At 42.4% G+C, this 20,986-nt stretch overlaps 2 long non-coding RNA genes across 4 annotated transcripts in view; one reads left to right on the forward strand and one right to left on the reverse strand.

The window, feature by feature from the left end:
* Window positions 1–490: 490 nt before the first annotated feature.
* On the reverse strand, window positions 491–1,307 carry LOC120383416. The gene is made up of 2 exons (XR_005588462.1): window positions 1,133–1,307; window positions 491–738 (listed from the first exon to the last, which is right to left on the reverse strand). It is a non-coding gene; the product is annotated as an uncharacterized LOC120383416 (long non-coding RNA).
* Window positions 1,185–20,986, forward strand: part of LOC120383415 — a 28,363-nt gene continuing 8,561 nt past the window's right edge. For 2 of the 3 annotated variants that reach the window (XR_005588460.1, XR_005588461.1), the window contains exon 1: window positions 1,185–1,385. This is a non-coding gene — a long non-coding RNA (uncharacterized LOC120383415). The remainder of the gene's footprint in view (window positions 1,386–20,986) is intronic. The other variant, XR_005588459.1, reaches the window with a different exon arrangement.

Genomic DNA, 20,986 nt, shown 5'->3' on the forward strand with positions numbered 1-20,986 from the left:
AGTATTTTAAATCTCTGAGACTGTCAATACCAGCTTCCAGTCGCTACATTTTTATTTGCGATGAACAGAAATGTTGACAGCACAAATTGTTTTCATATGTAGGGTATTAGAAAAAAGGAAAAAGCTAGGAAGAAACAGCAGAGTTAAGGCAGCATAGCTATGAGTTATAGTAATTTTATTTTTATATATATAAATGAATATATCAGCTCGTATAAACTGGTATTGCTCTATTGAAGTCGGTGGAGCTATATTGATTTTATACCAGCTAGATATCTGGTCCATTGCTTTTATAGATGTTTTATAGCATTACATTTTGTATCAATCCCTCCCAGTTTTCCTCAAATCAGTCAACTATTAATCTCATACTGGCAGTAAGACATTCCATTTCTCACAATTCTCTTATTCTGGTCAACCACATTTCTAAAGATGGTATTTTGGGGTTTTGCAACCATAGTGATGAAAAATGTCTTTAATGTGTGCAGTCAAAGTATTCTAAACATTGATCTGTCTTTCTTTAATTGCAGAAAATCAGGATATTTTCCATACATATTAGTCATAGGGATTTTTGAGGGGTGGGGAGAGGCAGAGGTGTATATTCCTGGAATATCATTTTAGGAGTTTTTTTTCCAGGGCATATTTCAGAGAGGGAGATGTTTGTTTAATTAGAAGTTGTCTGTTTAGGAAAACGGCACCCAAGGTGAAAACATACTTTCCTGGAGGCTGATGAATCGGAAGTGCCTGTAGGAAGGAAACCAAGGAGTTATAAAAATATGATGAAAGATCATTAATGATTGAGAGAGGCCAATTTTCTCCTCTTTAGACTGGATTTTGGATAGCTATCATCTACTGAATTGTGGCTATCAGAGTCTCATTTCCACTCCCACCATTCCAAGGGCCAGTTCCTCAGCTGCGATAAATCAGCAAAATACTATTCACTTCAATAGAACTACATCAATTTATGCCAGATTTGGGATTTGTCCCTCAAACATTCCAGGTCCTATCCCCAAATGACGTTTTAGCCTATCACAGTCGACAAGGACTTGTTTGCCAAAAACCCATTAAGTCCATTTACCAGTGACATAAATATCAATGACATCTAACCTTACTACACATTTTTTGCAAAGTGCTTTACCTTTACTTCCCTGCAAATCTTGCCACTGTATTAAGCCCCATTGAGCAGCTGGCTGGCAACGCTCTGCTTTGTCTGGCTGATCGGTAAAGCTGGGCTTGTGATAGTGTCCACCTTGGCATCTCTCATTAGAACACTCAGCAGTTTGAAAAATGCCATTTAGCAGCAGGCAAAACAACTGAACAGACGCACCTGTTAGAATTCCCAAGAACGATCGACAGCAATGGGCAGGACGGCGTGAATTAATGAAGTGACGGTGAGGAGGCGCACAATTTGTTTCTTGTGGATGGCGCAGCGGCCAGGTGGAAGGGAATTTCTTGGGAAGTTTTCAAACTGAATTTTAGAGTAGATTGTGCAAAGTCTATCCTTGCCAATACACCTTTATTATTTTGGGCCCAGTCTAATGTCCATCGGTATTAGTGGAAAGATTCCCATATGGGACAAACCCAACAAACCAGAAATCCACAAAACAGTTAGCTTTTACCTTCAGCTGTGGATACAAAACTGGGTCTGACCAAAACTTTATCCAACTATATTTGCTTAGTCTTGTCCTAATTTCCTGATCACCCCTGAATCCCCATCCTCATATCCTGTTGTGTTTTGGGTCCAGCTGGATGAATAATATAAATAATTTTCTGCAAATTTTCATATGCTTTTTTTCAGTTTGCCTCAGCTGTGTCTGTGCCCCCCACTGAGTTAACTAACATTGAAGTGGTTGTGACTTACTAAGACACATGCTTACACACATGGGGGGAAGCTTCTAGATTTATAAGGCTCTGATCTGGCAGAGAAAGGCATGGCAGGAGTCAGTATCTGGAGGTTGATATAAGAAAAATTCCAATATGCTGCAAGTTAACTTTTTATCAGGGAGGAAGTTAAACTTCAGAGCAGCTGATCCAAAGAAGTGCACTTGGAGTCTTTAAATCCAGACTGGTCCTAAGAGAATTCAACCATCAGTTAATGAGCTTGATTGTGTCATTTAGATTCCCTCCATGATAGGGATCACTGAGTGAAATTCTGTGGTCTGTGCTGTGCAGGAGTTCACACTGAATTCTCCCAACCGGCCTACCCTTGATAAGTCTATAGTGAATTTTCAGCTGGCATGCTCAAATATTTGTCGAAAGTGAATTATATATATATTAAGGGTCAGTTCCTCAGCTGCAATGACTGAATTTTTTAAACAGAATTAAGTGAGTGGTCTTGGTGAGGAGTTCTCCCCTAATATTTTTGGTATGTTCTCATATTACAAAGAGTGAAAAGTACTGTGACTTTCATCCAAGAATAGCAATTCGCTTTTGGTTTGGTTTGGTTTTTTTTCTCCAAAGAAGGCAGTGATGTTGATTTCATTGAGGGACAGTGTGGTATTCCTGTCATAAAGCAAATAGAAATATTGTAGGAGTGTTGCCGTTCTCATGTTGGTCCCCAGATATTAGAGAGACAAGGTGGGTGGGTAGTATCTTTTATTGGACCAACTTCTGTTGGCAAGAGAGACAAGCTTTCGAGTTTAAACAGAGCTCTTCTTCTGACTACTGTGGAGGACCATCATTCTTACCCGAAGAAGAGCTCTGTGTGGCTCGAAAGTTTGTCTCTCTCACCAAGAGAAGTTGGTCCAATAAAAGATATCACCTCACCCAACTGGTCGCTCAAATCGAGACATTGTCACTCTGTAACATCCCAGTCTTTAGAATGCACGTAATAATTTTAAGCTGCCTTTCCCACCCTTCCCCCATTTGCTCCTGTATCCATTTCATGCTTAACTCTCCCAAACCCTTTTCCTCTGTGGTATGCACCAAAAGCTGATGAAAGAGGCCCAAGTTGAATCCAGGTGGGATCACACTTGACTGTTGCCATCCGTGGCTCTGGATGAAAACCATCAAATGCCTATTTAATGTAGGGTCGGACGGAGCATATGTGAAAAAGGAAGCATTGGCTTTCTGGTGCTGCTCTTTAATCCTGAGCTGTGCAGTGGAACATACCACACCAGCAAAATCAGATTGTGGTTTTTCTTTTCTGGCGAGAACGATCATTTCTTTTTGCTTTGGGCCATATCTTGCCTAGGGAAAAGAGGGCAGCATCTGTGTTCTTGGTTACTAAACAGCTCCAGTGCACCCAGCCAAGCCACAGAAGCAAATCTTAAACTGGGGAGCGAAATTCACAAAGGTATTCAGCCTCATAGTCTTAAATTGCCATTGAGCACAAGATCATTCTCATGGTAACTGGCAATATTTTCTCCCACCCTCTATATCCCACATGTTTCTTGTGCCTAAATATCCAAATTTAGTTTCCTACTGTTTTTCTGATTCAGTCCCAGATTTCAAGGGGAAAAATCTTATTAGCTTTGTCATTACATGTCAATTAATAGAGTCTTCTCATACTGGTTCTACCCAAATTTGCTACCCTTCCTAATCTGGGAGTACTGCTTTTATGTGCATGAGTGGAGCTTGTTTTACAGCCCTGTTTAATAATTATTAGAGCTGATCAAAAATAAGGGAGGGGTGGATTTCATGATTTTTTAAAATGTCTTGGTTTTTTCTTTTTTTTTTTTAATCACCCAGTTCTGCAGCTGGTGAGGGAAAAATGGGAATGGCAGCGAATTGTGAAACTTTCATTAAAAGTTTCCCTTTTTCTTTATTTCAGAATTTGAAATGTCAAAAAAATTCAGATTTTGGTCAGTTCCAACAATGCAAATAATGAATGAACATGGTGTACTTACATAATATTTTTTTACCAGTTACATCAAATATTTATACAAAGATGAGCACGAATCATTGTCACCATTTCACAGATGGGAGGACTGAGGCATGGAGATTTATATCAGAGGGGCAATGTTATTCAGAGGCAAAGGTCTCTCAACATCTCCTAATTACTTTTGGGTTCAGCTGCGACCATCTGTTTATTGCATCCTCCTATTGTCTTTCATCTTACATTCGGATTGGATGCGCTTCAGGGCAGTTCCCATATATTTGTGATGTGTTTGCGCAGAGTCTAGTACAATGGTTCCCTGGTTCATGATTGGGACCCTTGGTGCTGCAGTAATAAAAATAAACAATATCAAAAGTGACATTTTCTGCAATGTGAACATCTGTCCAGTAAAACTGGAGTGGAAACCACCAACACATTTCATATAGACCAACAAAAAAATCTTGATATTGCTAAAAAAAAGAGCCATGAACTGAAGTGGATTTGAGTCAATTATACAGACACAAGAAATAGCCTCTATCCCAGTATCAGTCCCCTGAACTGTCCAGTTTCCCCACCCAAATCCACTGTATTACTAGATACAGTCTAACCAAGCTGCCCATCAGGGACAATGAGTATTAGGCATCCAAACTACAACTCCCATGAGGCACCATGGCAGCTCAGGTGGATGCAGATATTAAATGTCAACCTGAGACAAAATATTTCCTTTCTATTTTCCACAGGGGAAATATTGATTTTGAATTTTCAAAAAAAAATCTTATTTTCCACTGAAAAAAAACATTTTTACAAAAAATTTGTGGCCAGCTGTAGATGTTGCAAAATATTATTTAAATACAAAAGTAAAAGAATAAAATTATTTATCATTTGACCTTCCAGCACTCTGCTCCCCAAACTACTCCCATTCCCCAAAGAGTTCTCTGCCTTTCCCTCTCCCTCATGGCTGGTCCACATAAAAGCCAATGGAAATAGTACCTGACCCAAAAATCCATTGAAAACAATAGGATTCTTCCCAGTGATTTCAGTCAAGTGTGTTTCAAGACAGTAATCTGTTAGCTAGAAGAGGAGATGCTTGCACTTTTAGGGTTGAAGGCTATGGGTTCAAACGTTGCTGATGACAGCCCAAATGGGCCAGGTACTTAGGCAAATGGAACACTTTATCTAAAGTGAATGCCTTATCTTGTGAAATGAGGGGAGGAGAGGACACGTTAGCCATTTTCACCAGAAACTGAGAAAATATCTCGGAGTCTCTCCATGTAAGAGTTCAACATGACCACATTGTAATCCACAAAGCAGGCAGCGTGTGGTTACAGCTGGTCCTAGCTATAGCTGCAGGTTTGCCCCTTTAAGAAAGAGGAAGTTACCAGTGTGCTAGAATCTGCTGTAAGGAATTCTCAGATGTTGGCACCTATTTCAATTAAACAGTAATGTAGCAGGCAGAAAACAAGCCTGGAGCAAAACGGCTCACATCTCATCTGCCTTGTGTCCTCCCCATTGCCGGAAAAGTCTTCCTTTAGCCAACACACTCCACTTGGCGGCTCTATTAATTAGTTAGAACTGCTGTATATTTGTTCAGATTTCCCAATCCTGAATCTCTCCTATTACTTGACACTGTTGAAACACTAGCAGAAAGAGGGTTAAAATTAATTATAGTCTTTGGCCAGGAGATCAACCACGGATGTTGGATTATTATTACGGTAATGTATTTGAGAATGACAGCAGGAATGTGTGGAGACTGACGGGACCTGTGAAATGAAACAGGAGTGTTTAAACCATATCTGAACCTTAATTCCCTTCCTTCTCCTAATAACAATAATAAAAGATAGGAAAGGACACATGAAGACTGTGATTTGTGCAACAGCAACCTCGCCAGCACACCAGGAAGCAACCGCTACAATGTAATTGTTCAGTATGACTCCTCATTATTGTTGAATGGCCTGAAGTAGGAGCCTGTCTGTGCTGACTTCCTTGATGCAATGCTTAGTGCTGAAACAGGCATATTTGATCCTACCTCTGCATGGGAAGGATGGATTGAATAACTGATGCTGGTGTAACTCCATCAACGTCAATGCATCTTTCCTCTCAAACTAGGACTTAAATGGCCCGTAGGCCTTGTGTTGATCCTCTGCAAAAGTGTGGTTTTCATGTTAGTGTCTTGCATTTGCCTCCAGGGATTGTCTTAAGTCTTCCCATTTCTAATTCAAATAATCATACCTCTATTTAATGACCCCAAATATCCATTTAGGGCCCATCCCCCTGGGTTGCTGTTTCTGAAGAGAGTTGAGAGTGTTCGGTAATTTTCAAAAGTTTCCCAGCATGTCACAGTATCAGACCCTTAATACTGTTTTATTTAAAGTGTGAGATGTTCAGTAAAAGTGAGCGGATATTAATGGCTTACCTCTATAAAGGGAGACATTTTCAAAGGGTGGCCTCCTTTTGCACTTACAGAATGAATCACAATCAGACACATGAGTCTTGGCATCTCTAACTTCCTGGTCACAGGCACAAAGAGGTGCCAGTAGGCAGATTTGTACCTGCCATTCATTTTGCAAATCACTCTGGCACAAGCAGAGACTCTACCTTAATCCCTGTGAAAATTGACCCCCAAATGTGTCCCTAAAGAAGCAAATACACAAGGACAAATCATGCTCCTAGTGAGGTTAGTGGCAAACGCTCAGCTACCAATTCTCTATTCTTACAGCGGTGTCATTTCATTGGTTTCAAATGTATCATTTTTCCTTCTGCTTAATTTCAGTGAAGTTATTCAGGTATAACAAAACAGAGAATTGCACTCCCAATAACTGCACTGGGTGCCAGAGCGAGGCCTCTAGTGATAAAACTTCAGTAAACATATTCCAAGTACTAACTTAATATTCCATATCTGTATAAACAACTTAAAAATACCCATCCTATTGCATCTAAACTCGGAGATGGCACAGCGTTTGGTCACGTGTTCCTTTGACTAGGGATCAAAGTCAGGGTTTGTTTCCTGGGCTCTGCAAAACAAGAGGTTGTTTGCACTCCCCGTCACAGGCTGTTTAACTTAATACGGTGCCTGCTTTGAATTTATGCCATGTGCCCAGCAATATAAATCAACAAATAAAATAAGCTATTGTGTGTTTAAATAGGCAGGGATTGGCTGGGAAGAGCAGGTTTAAGGAGGATCATCACCAGCATTTTCAAGAGTGTCTAGAGATTTTGGGTGCTCAACTTGAAACACTTTGCAGGCCAGGGTCTTGCTGACTTTGGGGGTGTGGTATAGCTCAGTGCTTTCTGAAAATTAGGCTCCTTGAAGGTGTCACAAATGGGACCCCCAATAACTGGGTCCCTCTAGTCACTTTTGAAAATCTTGCCATGTGTCTACAACTGACCTTTTAAAGGTTTAAACCCTTTGCTTAGTGTAAATTGACCTACTCAATTGAGAGACACCAATTTACCCACACTGAGGATCTGGTCCTCAGTCTTAAAATCCCATGCTGAGACTGTTGCAATTCCACAAGAGGTAGTAATGCTGGGAGGTTAGTGTAGGCTGGCTGCTGATGACCACATAACCCTGTTCCAGAGCCCTTTCTCCAAAGGCCTAATGCATAGCCCACTGAAGTCAATCAGAGTCTTTCGATTGCCTTCAGTGGGCTTCAGAGCCAGCCGCAAGAGCACTCCTTGTTAGCACTAGTGAGGAATTTTAAGAAAACAACAAAAAAAAAGCCTTGTGTAGACAAGGCCAAAGTGAATAACATCAGAAGCCTGGTCATTTGTCATGTACAGTCACCCAAAACCATTATTTCTTTTACACACTGTAATTTCGAATAGACTTGTATAAACAGTGCACAGATTTATTTTCTCAGAATATCAGAACCACTTAGCGTGAGTCACAAGCTAGATTTCAAGCAGATAATTTTCTTCTAATAGATTTTTGGGTTAACAAGATAAAAATTAACATGAAAATGATTATGTGCTGACTGAGGGAAACCTGCTTTTATTTTGTTCCCTATTTGTTTTACAAGGGAAGTCTTCAAATATCTTGCAGGGGCAAAATATTTAAAGTGTTTGCACATGTTTCCCATTTCCATTTTATACGATTCATTCACAGCCAGCCAAATGTATCTCTCTTTTGTACCTTTTTTAATTATCACAAAAGACTCCAGAGGTGCTTTTGTGCCTTTCTGTCTCTCTCTTTCTTCCAGCCCTGCAAAGCGGCAAGCAATCCTAACAGCTAAGCAACGGGACAGTAAGAAACGGCCCTGGACAAGCCTTCAAAGGTTCTGGAGTGTCCTGTGAATTGCTTTGTCTACTCGCTGAAAAGGTGCAAAGTACAGAACTAAGGAGTATGCACCATGGTGATCTACAGCGGCTACACTTTGATAATGCAGATTAAACATGATGCTTTTCCTGCCAAATCCTGGCCCCAGTGAGAGTTTTGCCACTGAGTTCATTGAGACAAGGATAGTGACCTTTACCCTGATAAAAACTCCTCTGTATTCTACAAATTATTATTCTATATTATGGTAGCACCCAGAGGCTCCAAAAGAGATCGGGGCTCCATCGTGCCAGATGTCCTGCATACACGTAGTAAGGGATGTTCCTTGCCTTACATGGTTACAATCTCAATGGACAAGCAGAAAAGGGTGATAGGAAAGAATTTTACAGATGGGAAACTGAGGCACAAAGAAATTAAATTACGTCTCCCAGGACACACAGTAGGTCTATGGCAGAGCCAGGGCCGGCTCCAGGCACCAGCGCAGCAAGCAGGTGGTTGGGATGGCCAACAGAAAGGGGTGGCACATCCGGCTTTTTGGCGGCAATTCGGCAGTGGGTCCCTCAGTCCCTCTTGCAGGGAAGAACCCACTGCCAAATTGCTGCCAAAGAATGAAGCGGCGCGGTATAGCTGCTGCCGAAGTGCCGCTGATGGTGGCTTTTTTTTTCCCTCCCCTTGGGGTGGCGGAAATGCTGGAGCCGGCCCTGGGCAGAGCCAGGAATAGAGTACAGATTTCTTGTCCCGCAGGCCAGTGTTCGAACCACAATGGTCACTTCCTCTCTGGATCAATGTGTCAACCCCCTACAGCTTACAGTAGTGTTGCTATAGTGTTTTAGCCCATTACTGTACAATACAGTGCAATTGCTTAATACAGGGTGGGGGTAGCCCTCGGCCTCTTTGTCTGACCCCAGGGAGTAGATGTTGCGCAGAGAGCCTGCGTTACATATTGTAATGGGCAGTGGTGGTGAAATCTCATAAAGTCTCCAGTTATATTTGACAACTGAGGCAGGCAAGGGCTGATCACTCCACACTGAAACTCCAGTGAGAACATTGTAACCATAAGCACTCAAAGTAGCAAATACAAATGTTCAGCTCTGTCCCTAGATAGTGCTGCTGTAGATATGCTCACTGGCAATTGCTAACAAGACCTTGATCATGTCAAATTTTGAGGAGGAGAAGGACGTTATCAAAGTGATTAAAGTTGCGTTATACTTTGAAATGTGATAAGTTTCCCTCTACACCAAACTTCTGGCAGAGAATTCTCTTCCTCTGTCAACAAAAGAGGGAAAAAGGATGAAAACAAGTGTGAGGAATGATTAGCCTAGCACATTTTCTTTTCCTCCCTCCAAATGATGATGGCAGTTTCCTAAGCAGTACTGTAGAATGTGGTGGCTCACATTCCAATCTTTTTATATCTTTTATCTTAGCGTAAATTCAGCATCTCACTCCTTAAGGTAGATGAAGTGACTCTGGATTTATAATGATGTAAATGAGATAAAAAATCAGCCTAGTGCTTTTAGCACGGAAGGCCAAACTGGTTCTGCCCCTCAGTGAGCCCAGTTTGTGTACGCAGCTATTTTTATGAGATTTCAGCTGCATCAGACATAGGACCGGAAAATCAGCACCTTCTAGTTTGGATCAGACAAAGAACTAAACAATGACGGCCAAATAAACCACCAAGCCCCATAAAGGTGGCTTTGGATCTGGGAATCTGATTCCATATCCTCCTGAAAACTGAAGAGGTTTGGATTCAAGGTTCCACGTTTGGCCATTTGGACAACAATATCCATCAGAGTCCATGTGCTTCCTATTTCATATAACGTAATACAAATGTTTCAGTGAAAGAGCCACAAATCCAAGAAAAGGAGCATAGGGCATTTTAGGGCCAGATCCTCAGCTCATGTAAATCAGTGTAGCTCCTTCAGCTTCTTGTTTACACCAGAGGATCTTGCCCCTAAGGTTGAAGTGATTTCTCCTGATCGACTTTAGCTTCCAGAGAAGTGCTGCAACAACTCCAGAGTAACAGTCATTAGGCATCACCTGGAAGCAAATTTTCCCTCTTTTTCTCTTGGAACATTCTCAGCAGGCACTGTGGAGCTTTTACTAAACATGTCAGATTAAAGGTACAACCAGCCGAATGAATCCAGTCCATTTCATAGAATCATGGGATCATTTCCTCTCACACGTTCAACAGTTGTCAGCATTTTGAATGGGATTCAGAAACATGTCCTTGAAGCTGGTTGGAATGTAGCTTATGTATCAGGGGCAGCATTAGAAAAGAAGAAAAGGAAAAGAGTTCCTGGAAACTTTTCTACTGTTGCATTTACTGTAAAGCAGAAATAAATGAATTGCATTAACAAAGAAAACAAGACACTTGCCATCTAGGCAACTAGAGGGGTTAGTTTATGAAATATTCTTCACAACAAAACCACACACAATCTTTCTCTATGTAGTTCTCTTCCTTTGGCTATAATAATACCACCCCCTAGCTCTTATAAAGTGCATCTCATAGCGCTTTACAAAGGAGGATGGTATCATTACCCCTGCTTTAAAGGGGGGAACATTGAAGCATAGGGAGGCAAAGTTAGTTACCCAAGTTCAGCCAATATAGCTGGGAATTGAACCCAGGTTTTCTGAGGATCTGTTCCATGCACTAGACCGCACTGCCTCCTTACTTCTCTTAGTCTAGTTTAATTGTCTATGTGAAAATCATCAATCCTCTCTGATTTTTTCCATCTTGGTGCCTGCTCCTGTTGAAGCCAATAGACGTTTTTCTATTGATCTAGTTGCCAGCAGGAGCAGACTCATAATAAGCTGGTAAACTATGCCCTATTATTATCAATTCTTCATAGCAGCATCTAGAGGTTGCAACACGTTAGGCACTGTACCGACAGGTCATAAGAGATTGTCCCTCTTCCAGAGAACTTACAGTCTAAGTACACAAAATCAAAAAAGCAGCAAGGAAAACCAAGGCACAGAGAGTTAAACTGACTTCCCCACAGCAGAGTACAGCCAGGGAAGAGATCAGAGCCGATCTCTTTTGAGAACCTGCCCAGTGCATTAGAAGACACGGCCTTCTCCTTCCATCCCAAGTTATGGAATGGCCATTGCATGGCAGAATAACAATTTCACAAGAGGAGGACTCGTGAAACATCTGTTTAAACATCAATATATTTAACAGTGGCTTTAAATATGGAAGGAATAGGAGAGGGGAAAAAAATAAAGCTGTTTTCTTAATTTAACTTAAAATGTCTAATTTTTTTTCTTTTTCTTTTCCAAATCTTATTCAGGCAAATTTTATTCCATGAATAAAGCCTTGAGAGCTAAATTTCATTATCCTTCCTCCAACTTTATCTGGAGTTTGCGTGGAAATCCAAGAAGCATAAACAGTGCAGCTGGAGCAAATGATCTATCCAGAATACCTACCCACTCGTTAGCATTTATCTCTCTATTCATCCACATGTATTTATATGAAGACAAAGTGTGGTGTTAGAGTGAAAGAAAAACCATACAGGCTCCTGTACATTGTAAGGTTCTTAAAATATCTCCTTAAAATGTAGATTTTGACTTTCTGCCCAGCACTGCACTGAAAGTTTTGCCACTAAGTCCTAATTGTTAAGTAAATGTTCACTCAGTATTTCTCCTCGGAGAACAAGGAGCAAGCATTTTAGTGATTTGTTTTAGTATCATTTTTTGCTGTTCCCTTTATTTTATGTGACATTCTCTGAATTGCAAGTTACTAATCTTCCATCTTGGAGCGGATTACAGCTCTCTGAAACCAGGGCGAAAAAATGTGTTAGATTTCCAAGAGTTATTTACCCCTTCCCATCCAAAAGATGGATTTCTCTTCTCCAGGTCTGTGTGCAGCACAATTTTCCCCTAAATATTCCTGACATGTCACAAATCACCACTTGGTTCCCAATTTGGAAACAGACTCCTTTTTCCCTCTCTCATACAGATCAGGAAGCTAGTGGCTTAGATCCAGGACTGGGGCATAAGAAACACAGAGAGCTCAAGGATTTTATTTACTTAATAAGATGCATGAAATTAATGTAGTTAAGCTTTAATATGATAGTTCTGTTATATGATCTGGTGGCTTAGCACAGCCATGCAGCATCCCCAGGATAATGACACTGGGCATGAGCTCCATATATTACTGGACAAACAGATTCCCTCTATCCTCAGGGGATGAAGGCCACCCTTTTCCACTTCTGCTCAGACTTACTTCCTGCGGAAGGGTCCTTACCATTTGGAAGACCCCACATCCATTAGGGGCTGTGTCTAGATATGCCACGTACACAGACTCATCCAGCCCAGTAACGCAGTTACAGTTTGATATGATGTTCTAGAAAAAAATGGCATGCATAAGTACCAAGGCCAGGGTAGAACTTTCAAAGGGGACCAGCTTTTCCAGGCACCATAGAATTAGACACCTACCTTCCTTGGGCCCCTTGGAAAAATCCTTCTTAAATTGTCAGTTCTTTGCAGCAAGACCTGTCTTTTTTTATTCTGTGTTTGTACAGCACCTAGTACAATGGAGTCCCGGTCCATGAGCTGGTCTCCTAGGTGCTACCACAATACAAATAAATAATAATGATTGTAAAAAATAAGTATAAGTGGCCACAATATTATTTAAAAATTGCAGGGCCTGCTTGTGCCCTAAGGGATCTGCTCACAGAGGGGACCTCAGGTGTGGGGATCTCCTTCCCCTCACAGGGAAATGATGGGAATTCATTCACCCCTGGTAATGTTGACTCTTTCTCCTGGACCCCAAGGAGGGCATCCTATTTGACTTGGAAGAGTAAGGACAGGGAAGGAATACATGGACCAGGGGTGACCTCCAGAGCTCGCCAGAATCACAGAAATCCCGGAGGAAATGTAATAAGGACAGAAGCTGTATTATCTTTCCTGCTGAAGCTGTGGTGAGGACCACTGCCCCTTTAGAAGAGGTGCCAGAGGCAGCTACAGTTAATGGCCTTGTTGTGCAGCGACACTGAAGTGGAGGGCAGCGGTGTTGGGTTGCCCTGGAGATGCAAAGCAGAGCAGCCCTGGAGATGCAAAGCTTCCACTTGGATGGTCCTAGCTGCTTGCAGATTTCTAATTTTTCAATGAAGAACAAAGACAATGTTTTGCAGGAGAACATTCCTGTATCTCAAACAGCTCTATCTGTTGCTGATCTGAGGATGGAACCTGCATCTCCTGGCTCCCAGTACTGGTTTTAACCACAAAGATCAATTTTCTTCCGCTTCACCCCCAAAAATGCCACCATTCACCAGTCACTTCTTTCCCGCTTTCTTGATAAAGCAGCAGCAAGTTCACATCTAGGGAGGGAGGGAATCAGGGCTTTTCATTGCTTTACGTGATCCTACTCCAGAGCGATGGTTCTGTGACCGCCACCTCCTGGCCAACACTGTGTGAATGGAACCAGGGACCTTCAGAGCTAAAAGCATGAACTGTTACAGCTTGCAGAGTCTTCGCTCAGGTTGTAGCAAAGTAAAGCTGTGTGAATAATGGATTTTTTTGGTTTTGGTTGGATTTTTGGTTTACCGTCAGTTCCAAAAAAATCTAAACAAACAAATAAAGAAATAATAATACTCATTAATAATTAACCCTCATCTTTGGTCAAATGAAACATTTCCATTCAACCCAAAACAATGTTTCAGTTCCATGGTGGCCATTTTTAATCATTTTTCAAAAGGAAGAAAATTTCAAAACAAAATGTCATTTCAACCTGAAAAATCAAGACATTTTGTTTCAGAACTATTTAAAACAAAACTCTCCTGAAGTTTTTGGTGGGAGGCAGTGGGACAAAGAGTCATGAAAACAATTAATCAAAATCGACACAAATTTGCTAAATGTTTTGGTTGACATGAATCTGCATTCCCCCCTATCCACCCCACCCCCCCCCAAATAAGTGTTTGGGATGAAAAAATTCACTCCTCTCTGTCACAGACATTCCTCTGTAGATGTGCACAGAGGGAGACCTGTATCACACATTCATCAGTGGACACCAGTTGGTTTAGGTCTGATCCTTCAATCCATCAGGGTACATGGGAAGAAGTGCCAACTGACCGCCAACCTTCCCCACCTTGGTTTTCAATGTGAGGTGAGAGAGCTCAACATCTTGCAGGGATGAAGCTCTGTATGATGCGTAGACAGCAACTGATCACTGGAAAAAAATCTCAGATTCTGTTCTATGATACCATAGACATGTATGTAAGTGAACCTATTACCAGTCATACATTTTTTAACTTAAATCATCACTTGACACTTATTTGACATTCTGATAATTATTTTATTAAAGTAATTAGAAGCTTATTTTGGAAACCTTAAATCATTATGAAGGTAGCATACAGCAAGAAATCTCTGCCTCCAATATACCTGCATTTTGCACTTTGACAGTGTCATCCAAGCTGGCAGTTATTAAATTTCTTGCTAACCCATCCACGGCCATGAAAGTTGCATTAGACTCTAGGGTGTGCAGCTAATATTGCACTATTTGCACCATTCATGTGAAGTGCAATATATGGAAATATTTTAAATGCAGTCATAACCTGATTCACAGTCACTTATGTGAGTGTTGGACTTTTTGCGGGGGAGTGTAAATTTTAAAATGGAGGAACTGAGGACAGGGTAGTAAAACCATCTTCTGAAATATCTTTGGTTTTGGCTTAGATGGTGAATTTATTCAGAGGTGAAGAATTCTCCTGAGTTATTTCAATAGACTTCATTCTTCTCTGACGTGACCCATGAAAATATATAGTCGGGCTGTAGTAAGGAGTTTGGCATTTGCCGCCATCGGCAGATGATGCTTTGAGAGAAGAATCTATGATGGAAGTCCAGGTCTGGGGTTCCGCGGGGAGTACAGAAGAATGGCGTAGCCAGTTGAAGAAACTGTCTGCCAAAATGTAAATAAATAGAGGATCCTGTCCACATCCACCAGCACGCAGAGAGAAGAAAATCCAATTCATTTGTGCGTTCACTCTCAAACTCTCCCACAACACAGGAAACTGTGGGCCATGTGAAGCCTATAAATAGCTGCATGACTTTAGGTTCCTTCTCAGACATGGAGTAAAAAAATAAAATGCTCCCTCAGGAAAAACATGATCTTTTCTCCATGTTCAAGTTGTCAGTTTTGACAGGAACGCTACAAGCTAATTAAATTTTTGTTAATTTATTTTGTCTGATTTGGTGACTGCCTGTCACACAAATTGCTCACTAAGTCAGACTTTTCTTTCCTCTAGACTTTCCACTCTTCCCCCCACCTTCCCCTCTGCTATTAGGTCAACGGAGGGAAAGTGGACCTGTTTAACTCAAATAAACACTAAGCGCACTTAAGTTCAATCCACCCTCAATACTTCAGCTTCTTGCGTCTGCTTCAGAGAGAAGTGACTCATTCCAATTTATAAATCCCCCATGGGTAGACCATTGCTTTCTCTTTTCAAACAGCTATGATCTGGATGAAATATGAAAACGGAATTAAGGAATGGACAGAATATATTTCATTCCAGATTTAAGGCTGTCCTTGGAATTTCACTAAACTCAGAATTATCTCACATTCATCAACTCTTCCCTGTACCGATTCCATCCTGGGAAATAGCTAGTGTCATGCTTTCCTAATTCCTTTTGCTCCACTCTGGTTAATGTCATGGCCACATGCTCACCAGTGTTGATGGGGAGCGTTTTCTCCTGGGTATAGATCTCTGTGAGCACACGCTTAGCTTTGGGGAGCGGGATTTGGTGAAGGAAAACCCATTGGATTTGCATTTGTTCAACTTCTAGCTCGGTATAACATTCTGTTGACTATTCAATGTCCAGTGCTTATGGGATATGGCTCCTAGGGTTATCATTTTGGGAGCTAGACAGCAAGGGAAAGAAACACTGAGATCTCAGGCTATACACAGCCAGCAAATCATTGGATTCACTAAACAAGACCCTTGCTTCTCTTGTGATATTCAAGAACATTGCAGCCACCCTAGGTGAGTGGGCATCTTTAGACTAGACTAGACAGCAGTAGCTCTTAATGACAATTAAGGATGTATGTATGTCTCTCTTTTTCTCTGTTTCGTCCAAGTGCACTGTCTATTGACTCCTCTTGGAATCATCCCACTGACTTGTGACTTCCTCCATTCTTCCACATCTAGTTCAGCCTTCTTGTCCTCACCGAGAAAGCTCTGTCCCAGCATGTAAATCTCTGTTCTTCTCACTTGCCCTCTTCACCCTCCTAGTGAAGATCACCTCACCAACCCCCGAAAATATTTCTGTCACAAACCTTTGGGTGTTTTCTCACACTCTAACCCCTATTCCTGGAACTGCTTCCTCATCCCAGGGTGCCAAGACACCCAGCCTTTCTTCTTTTGGATCTCACCTAAAAATCCATGTCTTCCACCGAGACTGATGCTCTGTCTTAATCTATCAAAGAGGGAAACAAGAGAACAAGAAAACCCTCTGTGACTCGGTATTCTTCTGGGGCACCTAGTGTTTTCCCTCACTATCTACAATGTAAGCTCCTTGGTGCTCCTTATCTTCTGTGACTTGTACACCGCTACACAGATTGACAATGCTTAAATAATATGGAATAATGACCTCTGAAGAATGCTGGGGAAACCATGTGGTAATTCTTAGCCAGTCAGACTCAAGAGCAATTATCCCAGTTCACCATGTGCTACCAAAGTATGTCACCACCCTTTCCATTTCTCATCGTCATGAAATTCTGTGCGTGTAAAACAAATCCAAAGAAAGCATTCTAAGGTCTGATTGTCCTGAGATAATCATTCAAGGAACCAGGTAAGAAGAAGGACCCCAAGGTATTCCTTCCCCCCCCCTTTCTTTAAAGGGGTGTGTACTATGCAGGCATTTTGCGGTTCAAAACATCTTTAATAACGATTCACAAAGATGAACTATGGCTAGGTTCAAAGCTGGAGGCAATCAGAGGAGAAGATGTAATGAACAATTAACAAAATTGTTCAAAGAATCAGGAGGCAGAAAACCAAACCACACACACCAACCTAGCCTACAGGGGCTCTCTTGCTCAAGTATAGTCTATTTACATAAATATCCAACTTGGGGGGTTCATTCATCCCAGCAGGGCTTTGTGTTGTGTTATCATGCTTAATGCAGTAATTTCTGCATTAAAGGAATTGCAGTTTTAAATTAAACTCTAATGCTCTTTGGCACCGAGATCCCAACGTACGTGACTTTACACTCATAAACCTCTGGCAGTTCCAACCCCTTTCTTGTCAAACAGGAATGCACCCAGGGTACATTCTGCACTTTCCCTCAACTCGCACGGCATATCTGGGGGCATGAAATCCGACAGGTGCGCTTCACAGGAGGAGATGATATCACAGCTTTATTGAATCGCAGCAAGAGGTGAACGGCTTCCATAACAACTCAGCTCATAAGCAGAATCAGAAGTGATGTTGTTAGAAATGGCCAAGTGCTCCGCACGGGTACCTGCTGATCTGGTCTCCTCGTAGGTCTCTCATGAATTCCAGAACATTTAAATCAAGGCAGGTGTGAGGCAAGGGACTAGATTTACAAAAGTCATTAGGCACCAAGTGCTGCAGATGCCAACTTGTGTGACCGGAATTTTGTGAGATTTCCCAGAGCTTCGTGGCAACTTAGCCAATGGGAGCTAGGATCTTCATTCATTTAGGTCTATTAGGATTTATGAAAGCTACTATGTGCATCTTTAGATGCCCAAAGATCTTCCCCCATCCCTTTTAATTTCTTTATTTTATTTATCGTTATTATTACAGTAGCGCCCGGGGCCCAGCTGAAAAGAGAGCCCCAATGTGCTGGGTGCTGTACAAATATATATCTCTGCCCAGCATAGCTTACAGTCAAACAAACAAGATTGGCAAAGTGTAGGGGAAAGGAATAGAACATACAAGCTGAGGGAACAATGCGCTGCCAGCAAATATCATGTTAGTTCTGTGGGGTTTTTTGTTTGTTTTATTTTATTTTATTTAAATCCTTTGGGAGAGGAGTAGCTAGATGGAAAGACAAGGGGAGGAGGGTGGAGACCCTGAGAGGGGGGTGGGAGGGGTTGGAGGAAACAGCCAATCAGCATAGGGGAGAGAGAGTTCAGAGCAAAAACTGCAGACAACAGTCTGATGACATCATCAATGTCTGTCATTCCTGCCTTGTACTGACGACATCATCAGCGTCCCTCAGTCCCTAATGGATGTGAAGATCCACAGTACTCTGACTCCGGTGCTGACCTTTGACCTGGCTTTTGATTCTGGCTCTGACTCTAGGTTTGACTCCCGGCTCTGACTCCCGCTCCGGCCAAGTCGTGAGAATTCAATTGCTTTCTGTAGCTGCTCTGCGGCCTTTGGGCTCCGGCTGGCTCCTCCCTGCAATTTCTTCCCCAAAGCTCACATGGTGAGGAGGAGAGGGGATGCTGCATGGGCCCTGAGGCCTCAATGAGAAAGGGGGGTCCCTTGTACAGTTCTGGGTCTTGGAGTGCTTAACGGAGGGGTGGCAGACATTTATTGCAGCCTAAAGTTTTCCTTGTTATTAGTATGCACATTAAGGTCCTGGGGGTAAGAAACAAAATAACCCTCCTGCAGAGTGCGTAGCAATGGGAGCTAGGAACTCATGCAGTGCTATTGACTTCAGTGGAGCCAAGGTTGCAACCTGAGCTTGAATCTTTACTTTGCCGATGACTTGCTAAAGTCACTTACCAGCTCTACACTTCCCGTTCCTCCACCTGTAAAATTGCCAACCCCACAAGGGCATGGGCCCTGCTTCAGGAAATCACTTAACATGAGTCCACTCCTCCTCAGGGCAGCCCTGGAGCACATGCTTCACTCTAAGCACACAGGTTTTCCCAAAGATTACAATGTCATGGTCATTTTGAAGGCCAATGAGTGAGTTTTAGTATCTGACTATGAAGGGAAGCTCGGCATCTCCGGTAGCTGAGGAAAGGAGACGGTTGTATTTTCTCTTTCCAGTGGGAACTTTAACATGGTTTGACTTAAGTCTTTTGCCCATGGTGCAGTGTCATTAGCACTGTCCTTGGAGGAAGAGGTGCAGAATATAGAGGAAAGGAGGAAAGCATTCAGCTATCTGAATCCTTGCATGATATTCCCTCACTGAGCGGGATACACCTGAGTTTTCGAAGCTGTAAAGCAACATGAACCTTCTGGTTTAGAAACTCCAAGGAGATGACTGAGGCCTTAGAAAGATGCCTTGAATAAGCATTTAATAGTATATATATGTATGGATCATAGAATCATAGAAGATTAGGGTTGGAAGAGACCTCAGGAGGTCATCTAGTCCAATCCCCTGCTCAAAGCAGGACCAACATCAACTAAATCATACCAGCCAGGGCTTTGTCAAGCCAGGTCTTAAAAACCTCTAAGGAAGGAGATTCTACCACCTCCCTAGGTAACCCATTCCGGTGCTTCACCACCCTCCTAGTGAAATAGTGTTTCCTAATATCCAGCCTAGACCTTCCCAACAGCAACTTGAAACCATTGCTCCTTGTTCTGTCATCTGCCACCACTGAGAACAGCCGAGCTCCATCCTCTTTGGAACCCCCCTTCAGGTAGTTGAAGGCTGCTATCAAATCCCCGCTCACTCTTCTCTTCTGCAGATTAAATAACCCCAGTTCCCTCAGCCTCACCTCGTAAGTCATGTGCTCCAGCCCCCTAATCATTTTCATTGCCCTCCGTTGGACTCTCTCCAATTTGCCCACATCCCTTCTGTAGTGGGGGGACCAAAATTGGACGCAATACTTCTGGTGTGGCCTTACCAGTGCCAAATAGAGGGGAATAATCACTTCCCTCGATCTGCTGGCAATGCTCCTACTAATACCACCCAATATACCGTTGGCCTTCTTGACAACAAGGGCACACTGCTGACTCATATCCAGCTTCTCTTCCACTGTAATCCCCAGGTCCTTTTCTGCAGATCCGCTGCTTAGCCAGCCTGTAGCAGATACACATACACAATAATCACAGTATCCTTAAACACTCCTCTGCATGAGACAAGCTATTTGGGTCACTATGCCAGCAATCAAAAGTTCAGTAAGAAGTGAGAGAGACTTGCTGTATATTAATAAGTGCCATTTTAGGTCACACACCTGCAAATGTCTGTCTCTGTTTTTCCAAAGTGATTGTCATTGTAACATATAAGTGCTGCATATCAGTGAAGGATAAGCAGCAAGTGTGGTTTAAATGCCAGTAGTCCCACAGATTACCTGCTTTCACAGTGTCTGTCCCCTTCTTTGTTAACTTCTTCTCATCTGCTTTGTCCTTTCCAACATCCCCAATTTACCCACATGAGGAGTAAAGTCCCATGAGTCGTGCCATTGATTTCCGTGGAGTATTCAAGGGAGGGAGGCATATGGGATCAAAGGTCCTAGCCTGGCAATCTAATGGCATATGGCAGGGTATTGTGCTGCTAATGCAGGCGATCAGATTTTAGCTCACAAGGTCTCTGACTAGCAGGGTTTTGGAGGGGTGCTCAGGATGCAGCACATTCAGCCAGTGTTGGAAGAGAGCTCCCCGTGGCTGACTTATGGATCTGCATCCAGATCTCCCTGGACTGGGCCCTGCTTTTGACCTGGAGGGTGATGGGTGAGCACACAAAGCCTTCAGCATGGATAGAGTAATCCCTCTTGGCATTCACTTGGAATGAGGAAGGAGGGGTGGGGGGAGGGGAGGAAGGAGGACTGTGCTGAATCTCTGATTCTATATCCCAAACTGACTGTGGCTTTCTCCTGTTGGCAGCTATTATCTGGCACCTATTATACAATAACAGTGATGCTTAAAGGCCACAAAGCCTCGGAGTGTTTCTCTTGTGGGATGAAGTCCAGGATATTTTCAATGGAGGGACTGTAATATCTCCATCCCCTCACCCCCCGATACTGTACATATCTAAACAGAGTTTAA

Source organism: Mauremys reevesii, linkage group 15 (assembly GCF_016161935.1).
Source record: "Mauremys reevesii isolate NIE-2019 linkage group 15, ASM1616193v1, whole genome shotgun sequence".
Taxonomy (NCBI): Eukaryota; Metazoa; Chordata; order Testudines; family Geoemydidae; genus Mauremys; species Mauremys reevesii.